The sequence below is a fragment of the Protomyctophum parallelum genome (genome assembly GCF_964188405.1).
Source record: "Protomyctophum parallelum genome assembly, chromosome: 15".
NCBI classification, from domain to species: Eukaryota; Metazoa; Chordata; class Actinopteri; order Myctophiformes; family Myctophidae; genus Protomyctophum; species Protomyctophum parallelum.
The window spans coordinates 49,199,436-49,213,263 of NC_139710.1; positions in this window are offsets into that span (position 1 = coordinate 49,199,436).

Sequence of the window (13,828 nt, forward strand, 5' to 3'; positions counted from 1 at the left end):
AGCGCAACGCGTTGTGAGCTTGCAGATCGGCTATCGCGGAGCGGACTCACACTGCATTATAAAACCCAGACGGACAATAATAAGAACACTTACGTTATGTTACGTTTCTGCAATGTACAAATCCAACTTTGTTTAGTGTAATGCTCCCGCAGTATTTAATGTTTTTAGAGCCGTACCCTATATGCTACTTATACTTAGTACTCGGTGTGTGTGTGTGTGTGTGTGTGTGTGTGTGTGTGTGTGTGTGTGTGTGTGTGTGTGTGTGTGTGTGTGTGTGTGTGTGTGTGTGTGTGCACATGTGTCACACATGATGTGTGCTACAGTATATATGTTATAGCTCTAGAGACGCAGAGACAGAGACATATTTATTTAAAATCATCCTGGCACAGGCCTATAGTCTATACTAGACAACGGCGTCAACCGTCAACTCCGCTGGTGGCAAAATAATAAGCCAATAATAATAAGTTGCGGGGCGGGTGCCTTAAAATATATAGGCTACTCTAAGGTGGGCACGCACCCACTGTCGTTATAGGAACCTTCTGCCCTTGCCTATAGAACTGCCCCCCCCCCCCCCTATCTGCCTATCTGCATGCGCTACGACGCAGAGAACGCAATGATAACTCACTCTTTTACTTTACTTTAATAAAGTACTTGTAGTCTATATTATCCGCCTAAGGCAAGTCATTGAGACACAGACAGACAGACAGACAGACAGACAGACAGACAGACAGACAGACAGACAGACAGTCAATGCGCTATACGAGCGCGGTGAGCTTTGATGATCGGCTAAATTAATATAGCCGTGTATATAAATTAAATTCATATGTCCTTGTAGGTTATCTATTGTGTTGGCCAGGGTAGGTTATCTATTGTGTAGGCCAGCCCCCCCCCCCCCCCCCCAGAAGGACGATCGTAATCACATATTGCCTTGCGCTGTGCGTAAAATAGTAATTTTTTCAGTATGAGGCGATACGCAGCATCTACACAAAGTGCATAGGGGGACCCCCCGACCCCCCCCCCCTGCAAGGGTCCACATGGGGTGGGGGGGGGGGGGAGGCACACAGATAGGAGCTCAGACGCTCACACACACACCCCCCCAGGGGTCCACAGACGCGGGTCGGGCCATCCCGTATGTAGGAGAGGAGCTGGTAGATCTGCTATTTTCGGTGGGCATGGGTGACAGCTCTGGAACGCAGGGTCGCCTGGGGACGGCGAAGGGCTCCACGGACCGGCAAGGTGCACGCGGTGGGCGTAGGGCAGCACAGGGCACCGCGCAGGGCACCGCGCACCGGGCATATAACAAAGTCAACCATTACGTCGCAAACGGGTAGATATAGCCGCGACGAGTCACGTTCTGTCGCGACGAGGCCAGCTCACGCCACAACGGGTTCCGTTCTGTTGCGACGAGTCCACACACGCCACAACGAATTACCTTTTACGTCGAGAAGGGTAGATATAGCCGCGACGAGTTCCGTTCTGTTGCGACGAGTCCACACACGCCACAACGAATTACCTTTTACGTCGAGAAGGGTAGATATAGCCGTGACGTGTCCCGTTCTGTCGCGACGTAAAAGAATAGTCAAACTACTAGGTCGCAAACGGGTAGATATAGCCGCGACGAGTCCGTTCTGCCGGGACGAATTGATATTTACGCCAGGACGTACTCGAATATACGTTGCGACGGAAAAATATACGTCGCGACATAGGTCGTCAGTCGTGAAGGCATTTCGCTCCACCTGGCCAAATCATGACAATAAATGTTTTGGGCCGATCAAATAATCAGAAAGAAGAAGAAAAAAAAAGGCAGGAGGATACAACACTTTGTTCTGTTTTTCTTCTAACAAACTATTTGATCGGCCCAAAACATTGTGTTTATTGTCGTGATTTGTCACAACTTTGTCCACAGCGAAAACGTCTTTAAATAAAAACTTTTTGAAAAGCATGAGGAAAATGAACAGGGAATAATTTGTGACCAAATTTGACTGGGATTTTTTTGAATTTTAGTTTTTTCATTTCATATCAAAGCAGGGAATCATAGCTTCAAATTGACATATTGGTTGTTCAGTTTGACCCACCAGTTTTGGAGATATGGATTATAGAGTAATGTCTTGCAGAAAACAGCGAGTTGAGAAAACAGGCTTGAAAGGTTCACTTCTGTGGTCCCTAACATTACAATAGCTACATGTTTAAGCATCTTTTTCATATTTACATGTCAATTTCAGCTCTGACACTTATTGCAGACATGCTATTAACTCATTTTGAAAAAAAAATAAGTTTTTCTCCTCTGGTGAAAAGCTGGAATGTGCGCGATGGCAGTCTCTCAGTCAAATCTGGTCACATTTTTCCGGGTCTCTGGTGGTCATGAAAGAGGGCGGGGGCTGCCCTCGTGCTGTAGTACTACAGAGGGAGGAGTCATCAGGTCAGGCTGCAGCCAATTAAAAGGGCTGTATTCTAGGATCTGTTACTCACGTAGAGAAAGCATAATAGCGTGGACAAACTGTCCTCTCCTTCATATATACAGTACGGGCCCTGATGGATGCTGATCTTGAAGACCATGGGCACTGTGTTGAGGAAATGACCCAAATATATGAGGCAAGGTCGTTCCAAACTCATCTCATTTCAATGATTATGCCGTGATGTGGGGGGGTGGGGGGCAGAGAGAGAGAGAGAGAGAGAGAGAGAGAGAGAGAGACACCATGAAGCCGGGGCGTTGTTTAACCCATTCTGACCCGAGATCAGATTCATACGAGGTTTCCACTGGGACACACACTGGTCTGATCAACCCATTCTGACCTGAGATCAGATTCTAAAAAATGTCAGTCGTTCTTCGATTTTTCAAAAAAATAGCAGACCTACAAGCTCATAGCGTGCCACTCGGTGGCGCGCTATGAGCTTGTAGATCTGCTATTTTTCAATAGCTAAAAGCATAACATGATGCTATAACACCAAAACGGGTTCCCCGCCCAGAACGGGTTAAGTAAAACCCTCAAGAACATTATGATTTATTTAAGTGAGGAGAAAATATGAATAATGTATCGGGCTATACGGAGCATGAATTTCTTTTGTACTAATTGTCAGGAAAGGCTTTGCATCCAGGCCGGCGTGGAGACAGAGGGCTGGAGGAGGAGGACCCGCAGATCACAGGGGCGCCGCGGCGGCTCAAAGCCGCCGGTCCAAAAAGGCAACGCCACGGCGCGGCCATTGACTTGCAAATGAGCGCAAGACTGGGCTAATTAACCCATTCTGAACGGGCACCCATTTTGGTGTCAGCATCATGTCATGCTTTAGCTATTGAAAAATAGCAGATCTACAAGCTCATATCGCGCCACCGAGTGGCGCGATACGAGCTTGTAGGTCTGCTATTTTTTTTTTAATCGAAGAACGACTGACATTTTTTAGAATCTGATCTCAGGTCAGAATGGGTTAATCAGACCAGTGTGTGTCCAGTGGAAAACTCGTATGAATCTGATCTCAGGTCAGAATGGGTTAATGGAGGGGCTAATGAAACCTAGCGCCGCTGTGGCTCGGTCTGCACCGAGAACATAATGTAAGGGACGCCCATTCCCCTTCGCCTTCTTCTTCTGCTGCTGCTGCTCTAGTCCTCTCTCTCTCTCTCTCTCTCTCTCTCTCTCTCTGTCTCTCTGTCTCTCTGTCTCTCTGTCTCTCTGTCTCTCTGTCTCTCTCTCTCTCTCTCTCTCTCTCTCTCTCTCTCTCTCTCTCTCTCTCCCCCCCCCCCCCCCAACAAGACGGCTCGTGCCATTGAAGTTGATTGTAGAACGCATCAATATGTGAACAAAGTTGGGGGGGGGGGGGGTTTGGGGGGCGTGTAGAAGGAGAGGAATTAACATCCATTTGAAGAGCCCCCCCATGCTCCCCCACCACCCCCCCCAACCCCCTCTCTCTCTCTCTCTCTCTCTGTGTTATTTATTCTGTAGCTTTTGGCACATTTTCTGGCTCTCCTCTATCTCCCATGAGGAGAGAGGAGATGGAGCCGGATGTTTAAGCTTGTGTGACGGGGCTGTTAATGGCAACTTCTTCTCTCTCTCTCTCTCTCTCTCTCACTGTTGCTTTGTGTCTCTCTCTCTCTCGTGTTTGCAGTGGAGAGAGAGAGAGAGAGAGAGAGAGAGAGAGAGAACGTACTCACTCTCTTCTCCGCTGCCCTCTCCGCTGTGGTTTGGTCAGTGGGATCGGGGTGGGGGGGTGGTGGAGGGGGGGGGGGGTGACGCGTGGCAGAGAGCAGTGTAGATCAGACATGGACGCCGTGCCCTGCAGACGTTTATATCCTCTCTTTGAAGCCGTGCCACCGTCAGCAAGGTCCGCGCGGCCCGCTGCAGCTACAGAACACCTCTTTTTTTTTACGATGGGGCACCGTGCACGGTTTGACCCCTATAGAGCACCGAAGTCCTGACGTAACTCGCTCATCCCTTCGATTCCCCTGGTTCGCGGAAGTCATTTCTCTATGGAGAATAACATGGGGTGATCTTAATATCGTCTACTATAAGCGTTGTGGTCCAAAAATAAACAAGCTGTCTCTGCGTTATTGTCAGGGAGGTGTCTCTGTATCGTTTGCAACAGTCAGTCACTCATATATGATACAGTCTGCTTCTAGCGAAAATCTAACTAATTCAGCAGCAGTAACATTAGCGTTTTCTCTCAGTCACAGTTCTTATATGAAGCGATCAAAAAATCCTCCTATGGCGATTTCAATGCAACTAAACAAATACATGAACCTGGGGACTGACGCCCTCTACTGAAAGTGACGTCAGACTTCGGTGCTCTATAGCTGCCATACCGCCACAGGCACGCGCACGTACATACGCACAGTGGTGGAAGAAGTATTATGACCACATTTGTTTTACACTCAAGTTCAAGTAAAAGTCCAGAGTTCAAATTTTGACTAAAGAAAGTACAAAAGTATTGGCATTATACTGCATTATTATACGGCATTGTATTATTGCATTGTATTATACAAAAGAAGAAAATACTCATTATTGAGATGAGGTATTTTCAAATGGTCTAACCCTATACTGTATATGGGTGAAGGGGTCTAAACCTATACTGTATATGGGTGAAGGGGTCTAAACCTATACTGTATATGGGTGAAGGGGTCTAAACCTATACTGTATATGGGTGAAGGGGTCTAAACCTATACTGTATATGGGTGAAGGGGTCTAAACCTATACTGTATATGGGTGAAGGGGTCTGAACCTATACTGTATATGGGTGAAGGGGTCTGAACCTATACTGTATATGGGTGAAGGGGGGTCTAAACCTATACTGTATATGGGTGAAGGGGTCTAAACCTATACTGTATATGGGTGAAGGGGTCTAAACCTATACTGTATATGGGTGAAGGGGTCTGAACCTATACTGTATATGGGTGAAGGGGTCTGAACCTATACTGTATATGGGTGAAGGGGGGTCTAAACCTATACTGTATATGGGTGAAGGGGTCTAAACCTATACTGTATATGGGTGAAGGGGTCTAAACCTATACTGTATATGGGTGAAGGGGGGTCTAAACCTATACTGTATATGGGTGAAGGGGTCTAAACCTATACTGTATATGGGTGAAGGGGTCTAAACCTATACTGTATATGGGTGAAGGGGTCTAACCCTATACTGTATATGGGTGAAGGGGTCTAAACCTATACTGTATATGGGTGAAGGGGGGTCTAAACCTATACTGTATATGGGTGAAGGGGTCTAAACCTATACTGTATATGGGTGAAGGGGTCTAAACCTATACTGTATATGGGTGAAGGGGTCTAAACCTATACTGTATATGGGTGAAGGGGTCTAAACCTTATACTGTATATGGGTGAAGGGGTCTAACCCTATACTGTATATGGGTGAAGGGGGGTCTAAACCTATACTGTATATGGGTGAAGGGGTCTAACCCTATACTGTATATGGGTGAAGGGGGGTCTAAACCTATACTGTATATGGGTGAAGGTGCAGTACTTAGTTTAGACCGTTTTTGGTTTAGACTAGTCATTGGTTAGACCAGTCATTAGTCCTACAACTACAACCTATCTCAAACCTTCACCCTAAACCTATAACCTCCCACGGGGCAGCACACCTAAACCTAACCTTAACCCATGTCTAACCAATGACTATAGTCTAAACCTAGCCTCCCACGGGGCAGCACACCTAAACCTAACCTTAACCCATGTCTAACCAATGACTATAGTCTAACCCTAACCTCCCACGGGGCAGCACACCTAAACCTAACCTTAACCCATGTCTAACCAATGACTAGTCTAAACCTAACCTTAACCCATGTCTAACCAATGACTAGTCTAAACCTAACCTCCCACGGGGCAGCACACCTAAACCTAACCTTAACCCATGTCTAACCAATGACTAGTCTAAACCTAACCTCCCACAGGGCAGCACACCTAAACCTAACCTTAACCCATGTCTAACCAATGACTAGTCTAAACCTAACCTCCCACGGGGCAGCACACCTAAACCTAACCTTAACCCATGTCTAACCAATGACTATAGTCTAAACCTAACCTCCCACGGGGCAGCACACCTAAACCTAACCTTAACCCATGTCTAACCAATGACTAGTCTAACCCTAACCTCCCACGGGGCAGCACACCTAAACCTAACCTTAACCCATGTCTAACCAATGGCTAGTCTAAACCTAGCCTCCCACGGGGCAGCACACCTAAACCTAACCTTAACCCATGTCTAACCAATGACTAGTCTAACCCTAACCTCCCACGGGGCAGCACACCTAAACCTAACCTTAACCCATGTCTAACCAATGACTAGTCTAACCCTAACCTCCCACGGGGCAGCACACCTAAACCTAACCTTAACCCATGTCTAACCAATGACTAGTCTAAACCTAGCCTCCCAAGGGGCAGCACACCTAAACCTAACCTTAACCCATGTCTAACCAATGACTAGTCTAAACCTAACCTCCCACGGGGCAGCACACCTAAACCTAACCTTAACCCATGTCTAACCAATGACTATAGTCTAAACCTAGCCTCCCACGGGGCAGCACACCTAAACCTAACCTTAACCCATGTCTAACCAATGACTAGTCTAACCCTAACCTTAACCCATGTCTAACCAATGACTATAGTCTAACCCTAGCCTCCCACAGGGCAGCACACCTAAACCTAACCTTAACCCATGTCTAACCAATATACCGGTAGTCTAAACTAAGTATGTGGTTCATGTATGATTGGTCAAAGTGAGTTTTCAAATAATTGTAGTATAGAGTAAATGTACAATATAATTTGCCTCTGAGATGTAGTGGAGTAAATGGTAAATGGTGCATTTATATAGCGCCTTTATCCAAGGCGCTTTACATAGATTGTGCATTACATTCACCCATTCACACACACACATTCATACACCGATGGCAGCGGAAACCATGCAAGGCACCAATTAGCACATCGGGAGCAATTATGGGTTCAGTGTCTTGCTCAAGGACACTTCGACAGTAACTCTGGGGGAGCCCGGGTTCGAACTGGCAACCTTACGGTTACCATCCAGGCACTCTATACCCCTGAGCCACCGCCGCCCCTCGTAGAGTAAAGTACTGACAATTGGAAATACTGTAAATATAGTGAGGGGCACTCTTATGATCACAGACACATTCCGTGATCAGCCAATCAGCTGAGCGTGCTCTACACACAAAACTGTGCATTCCGGGCACACACACATTAAAAATACCTCAAAATTGTACTTAAGTACATTACTTGAGTAAATGTACTTAGTTACTTTACACGACAGCATAGACGCACGTAACGAACTCCGGGTGCATATGAATGATCCATCTATAGGCTATAGTTGTTCTCAAACTATATAGCTTTATGTACACTATAGTCCTTGGACCCCCATTTTAAATGTTATCTCACTGTAACATCCTGTGTGGAACACCGCTGGTAGATCGCTCTGATTCTTTTAGCGTTTTTGTTTTCAATAGGACTTCCGATAATGCTTGGCAGATCTATAGTCTTGTGGATTGGTCACTAGAGTTCTCAAACTCTGCCCGAACCCGACCAGGCCCGACCCGACCCGACATTTAAGGGCCGGGCCGGGCCTAAAATCTATGCTAATCAGTAGGGCCGGGCCGGGCCTGGGGCTCCATGAAAAAAAAAAAGATATATTGAATTTGTTTAGAATAATAAAAATAATAGTTCTGTTCTGTCTGTTTGTGTATTTATCTATTATGAAGATGGTGCTGACTGGCGTTTCACTTTTACTCTGTGTAGAGTTCTCAAATTCTGCACAAACCCGACCAGGCCCGACCCGACATTTTAGGGCCGGGTCGGACCTAAAATCTATGCTAATTAGTCGGGCCGGGCCGGGCCTAGGGCCTGATCAGTTAGGGCCGGGCCTTAATTTCCGGGCCCGATGAGAACTCTATTGGTCACCCACAACTCTGGGGTGAGGGAAATGCAATTCAAACTGAGGAGTGCCAGACCAATGTCCTCACAGGGATTTTGTTTTTCCTGTGGCAGATTCGTCTGGTTTCCAGGCTATAGCTCAATATCTCTTGCTGCTACTCAGGCACTTTTGGACAAAAATAGCGAAAATAGCAGATCTACAAGCTCACAACGCGTCACGCCCAAACAAAATACACCACTTTAATGAAATAGTGACACACTAAAATCAGACCCTCCCCTTACCCCTCCCCCATAATCATAGAACAACAGTTGTGGGCATGGCTTCAGTTCAGGTGGGTGGTGCATTGGAGGGGCTATAGCGCTAATTACAAAAATAAATCATTACCAATGTTCTACTGTACTGTATTATGGATACTAATATTTACACTGTATGTGGCAGTGTTCTCTCTGGTGGTTCTTCCCTTCACTGCCTCATCCTGGCCTCTGGGTTACCGTGTCACCGGGCCGAAGAAGACCCCTGCCCTATAGAACCCCCCCCCGTCCCCCCGGGTACCCCCTCTCTCCTCCGCCTTCCCCACCCCCCCCCCCCATCGGGGGAGCGGGGATGAGATGGATGGCGGGGCAGAGCCCATAGCCCCCCAGACGGGCTGATTTATGGGGCCTCCTTTGCTTCCAGGCAGAACAGAGGGCCCCCTGGGGCCCCGCCTGGAGAGCGCTGCGCTGCGCGGGGACGGGACGGGACAGCCCGCCGTCGTCTCAGAGCCTGATGGCCCTGCGCTCCCCCCCCCCCCCCCCGCTCCGCCATGATGCCAAGTACCAAACGGCCACTCCAGAACGCTGGCCATCCGTCATGCAGGCAGCCGGGGATCTGCCTTAAAGAGAGGAACAATGAGAGCTGCTCCCTGAGAACGCTCCTCTCACTGCCTTCCTCCTCTCCTCCTCTCCTCTCCTCTCCTCTCCTCTCCTCTCCTCTCCTCTCCTCTCCTCCCTCACTCCCTTATACCACTCCTTTATAACTCTCCTCCTCTCCTCCCTCACTCCCTCCTTCCTCTCCTCCCTCCTTCCTCTCCTCCCTCACTCCCTCCTTCCTCTCCTCCCTCACTCCCTCCTTCCTCTCCTCCCTCACTCCTCTCCTCCCTCACTCCCTCCTTCCTCTCCTCCCTCACTCCCTCCTTCCTCTCCTCCCTCACTCCCTCCTTCCTCTCCTCCCTCACTCCCTCCTTCCTCTCCTCCCTCACTCCCTCCTTCCTCTCCTCCCTCACTCCCTCCTTCCTCTCCTCCCTCACTCCCTCCTTCCTCTCCTCTCCTCTCACTCCTTTATAACTCTCCTCTCACTCCCTTCTTCCTCCTCTCCTCTCCTCTCCTCTCCTCTCCTCTCCTCTCCTCTCCTCTCCTCTCCTCTCCTCTCCTCTCCTCTCCTCTCCTCTATAACTCTCCTCTCCTCTCCTCCCTCACTCCCTTATAACTCTCCTCCTTCCTCACTCCCTTCTTCCTCTCCTCCTCTCCTCCCTCACTCCTTTATAACTCTCCTCTCACTCCCTTCTTCCTCCTCTCCTCTCCTCTCCTCTCCTCTCCTCTCCTCTCCTCTCCTCTCCTCTCCTCTCCTCTATAACTCTCCTCCTCCCTCCCTCCCTCCCTCCCTCCCTCCCTCCCTCCTTCCTCTCCTCTCCTCTCCTTCCTCTCCTCCCTCACCCTTATAACTATCCTCCTCTCCTCCTCAACTCCCTCCCTCCTTCCTCTCCCCCTTCACTCCCTTCTTCCTCTCCTCCTTCCCTCCCCACCTCCTTTTCTCCCCTCTTCCTGTCCTTCCTTCCTTCCCTCCCTCGCTCCTCCCTCCCTCTCTCCTCCTTCCCTCCTTGCCTCCCTTCCTTCTCCCTCTCTTCCCTCCCTCTCTCCACGCCATACACAACACCTCCCTCCGTCCCTCTCTTCCTCTCCTCCATTCCCACTCCCTAGCTCCTATGTACCCGCAGACAGACATTGATCTCCTCCGCAACAATTCATTATATCACCTGTGCTGTTGGCTGTAGTGCCAGGGGGGAGGGGGGGGGGGGGGGGGGTGGGGTGGGGTGGGGGGTGCCAGGGGGGATGGTGTGTGCGATATACCTCCCTGCTTTTGTGCTGCTACAGTCCCTATAAATATAGCAACACATCACCGTGAGCTAAGACCCTTTCTTATCTGGTGCCGCTGTGGCCAAAGTAAGAGTACATATCTATAAATATTGAACTGAAGAACACATGTACACACACAGGCGCGAGCGCACAGCACGCACACGTGCTCGCGTGCACGTCTCGTGGCAGCACGATGTGATATGTTATACATTATTTAAACGTAATTAATTAATTATGAAGCAAATGCATGCTTAAATCAGCCTGTCAATGCAAACCAACAACAAACAGTGCCAGACCTGGCTGGCTGGCAGTGAGAATGACCTCCACAGACCGTCTATGCAGCAGCAGCAGCACACTGACAGTGAGTGTCATATTCCCTTTACAGTCACCCTGGGCTGGCCGCCGGCCTATATGCTGTACATCCTCATGGCCCTGCGGGGTCCTTTGGCACGGCACGGCCCTTTGGCACGGGGCGGACCGGGGCACGGTCCTTTGGCACGGTCCTTTGGCACGGGGCGGAGCGGGGCACGGTCCTTTGGCACGGGGCGGACCGGGGCACGGCCCTTTGGCACGGGGCGGACCGGGGCACGGCCCTTTGGCACGGGGCGGACCGGGGCACGGCCCTTTGGCACGGGGCGGACCGGGGCACGGCCCTTTGGCACGGGGCGGACCGGGGCACGGCCCTTTGGCACGGTCCTTTGGCACGGTCCTTTGGCACGGGGCGGACCGGGGCACGGTCCTTTGGCACGGCCCTTTGGCACGGGGCGGAGCGGGGCACGGTCCTTTGGCACGGCCCTTTGGCACGGGGCGGACCGGGGCACGGTCCTTTGGCACGGCCCTTTGGCACGGGGCGGAGCGGGGCACGGTCCTTTGGCACGGGGCGGACCGGGGCACGGTCCTTTGGCACGGGGCGGACCGGGGCACGGTCCTTTGGCACGGCCCTTTGGCACGGGGCGGACCGGGGCACGGCCCTTTGGCACGGTCCTTTGGCACGGCCCTTTGGCACGGTCCTTTGGCACGGGGCGGAGCGGGGCACGGTCCTTTGGCACGGTCCTTTGGCACGGGGCGGACCGGGGCACGGCCCTTTGGCACGGTCCTTTGGCACGGGGCGGAGCGGGGCACGGTCCTTTGGCACGGCCCTTTGGCACGGGGCGGACCGGGGCACGGCCCTTTGGCACGGTCCTTTGGCACGGCCCTTTGGCACGGTCCTTTGGCACGGGGCGGAGCGGGGCACGGTCCTTTGGCACGGTCCTTTGGCACGGGGCGGAGCGGGGCACGGTCCTTTGGCACGGGGCGGACCGGGGCACGGTCCTTTGGCACGGCCCTTTGGCACGGGGCGGACCGGGGCACGGCCCTTTGGCACGGTCCTTTGGCACGGGGCGGAGCGGGGCACGGTCCTTTGGCACGGTCCTTTGGCACGGGGCGGACCGGGGCACGGTCCTTTGGCACGGGGCGGACCGGGGCACGGTCCTTTGGCACGGTCCTTTGGCACGGGGCGGAGCGGGGCACGGCCCTTTGGCACGGTCCTTTGGCACGGGGCGGAGCGGGGCACGGCCCTTTGGCACGGGGCGGACCGGGGCACGGCCCTTTGGCACGGTCCTTTGGCACGGGGCGGACCGGGGCACGGCCCTTTGGCACGGTCCTTTGGCACGGCCCTTTGGCACGGCCCTTTGGCACGGGGCGGACCGGGGCACGGTCCTTTGGCACGGGGCGGACCGGGGCACGGTCCTTTGGCACGGGGCGGACCGGGGCACGGCCCTTTGGCACGGTCCTTTGGCACGGCCCTTTGGCACGGGGCGGACCGGGGCACGGCCCTTTGGCACGGTCCTTTGGCACGGTCCTTTGGCACGGCCCTTTGGCACGGGGCGGACCGGGGCACGGCCCTTTGGCACGGGGCGGACCGGGGCACGGTCCTTTGGCACGGCCCTTTGGCACGGGGCGGACCGGGGCACGGCCCTTTGGCACGGTCCTTTGGCACGGCCCTTTGGCACGGTCCTTTGGCACGGGGCGGAGCGGGGCACGGCCCTTTGGCACGGGGCGGACCGGGGCACGGTCCTTTGGCACGGGGCGGACCGGGGCACGGTCCTTTGGCACGGCCCTTTGGCACGGGGCGGACCGGGGCACGGCCCTTTGGCACGGTCCTTTGGCACGGCCCTTTGGCACGGTCCTTTGGCACGGGGCGGAGCGGGGCACGGCCCTTTGGCACGGGGCGGACCGGGGCACGGTCCTTTGGCACGGGGCGGACCGGGGCACGGTCCTTTGGCACGGGGCGGACCGGGGCACGGTCCTTTGGCACGGGGCGGACCGGGGCACGGCCCTTTGGCACGGGGCGGACCGGGGCACGGTCCTTTGGCACGGTCCTTTGGCACGGTCCTTTGGCACGGGGCGGACCGGGGCACGGCCCTTTGGCACGGTCCTTTGGCACGGGGCGGAGCGGGGCACGGTCCTTTGGCACGGTCCTTTGGCACGGGGCGGACCGGGGCACGGTCCTTTGGCACGGGGCGGACCGGGGCACGGTCCTTTGGCACGGTCCTTTGGCACGGGGCGGAGCGGGGCACGGCCCTTTGGCACGGTCCTTTGGCACGGGGCGGAGCGGGGCACGGCCCTTTGGCACGGGGCGGACCGGGGCACGGCCCTTTGGCACGGTCCTTTGGCACGGGGCGGACCGGGGCACGGCCCTTTGGCACGGGGCGGACCGGGGCACGGCCCTTTGGCACGGTCCTTTGGCACGGGGCGGACCGGGGCACGGCCCTTTGGCACGGTCCTTTGGCACGGGGCGGAGCGGGGCACGGTCCTTTGGCACGGTCCTTTGGCACGGGGCGGACCGGGGCACGGCCCTTTGGCACGGTCCTTTGGCACGGTCCTTTGGCACGGGGCGGACCGGGGCACGGTCCTTTGGCACGGTCCTTTGGCACGGGGCGGAGCGGGGCACGGCCCTTTGGCACGGTCCTTTGGCACGGGGCGGAGCGGGGCACGGCCCTTTGGCACGGGGCGGACCGGGGCACGGCCCTTTGGCACGGTCCTTTGGCACGGGGCGGACCGGGGCACGGCCCTTTGGCACGGGGCGGACCGGGGCACGGCCCTTTGGCACGGTCCTTTGGCACGGGGCGGACCGGGGCACGGTCCTTTGGCACGGTCCTTTGGCACGGGGCGGAGCGGGGCACGGTCCTTTGGCACGGTCCTTTGGCACGGCCCTTTGGCACGGGGCGGAGCGGGGCACGGTCCTTTGGCACGGTCCTTTGGCACGGGGCGGACCGGGGCACGGTCCTTTGGCACGGGGCGGACCGGGGCACGGTCCTTTGGCACGGTCCTTTGGCACGGGGCGGAGCGGGGCACGG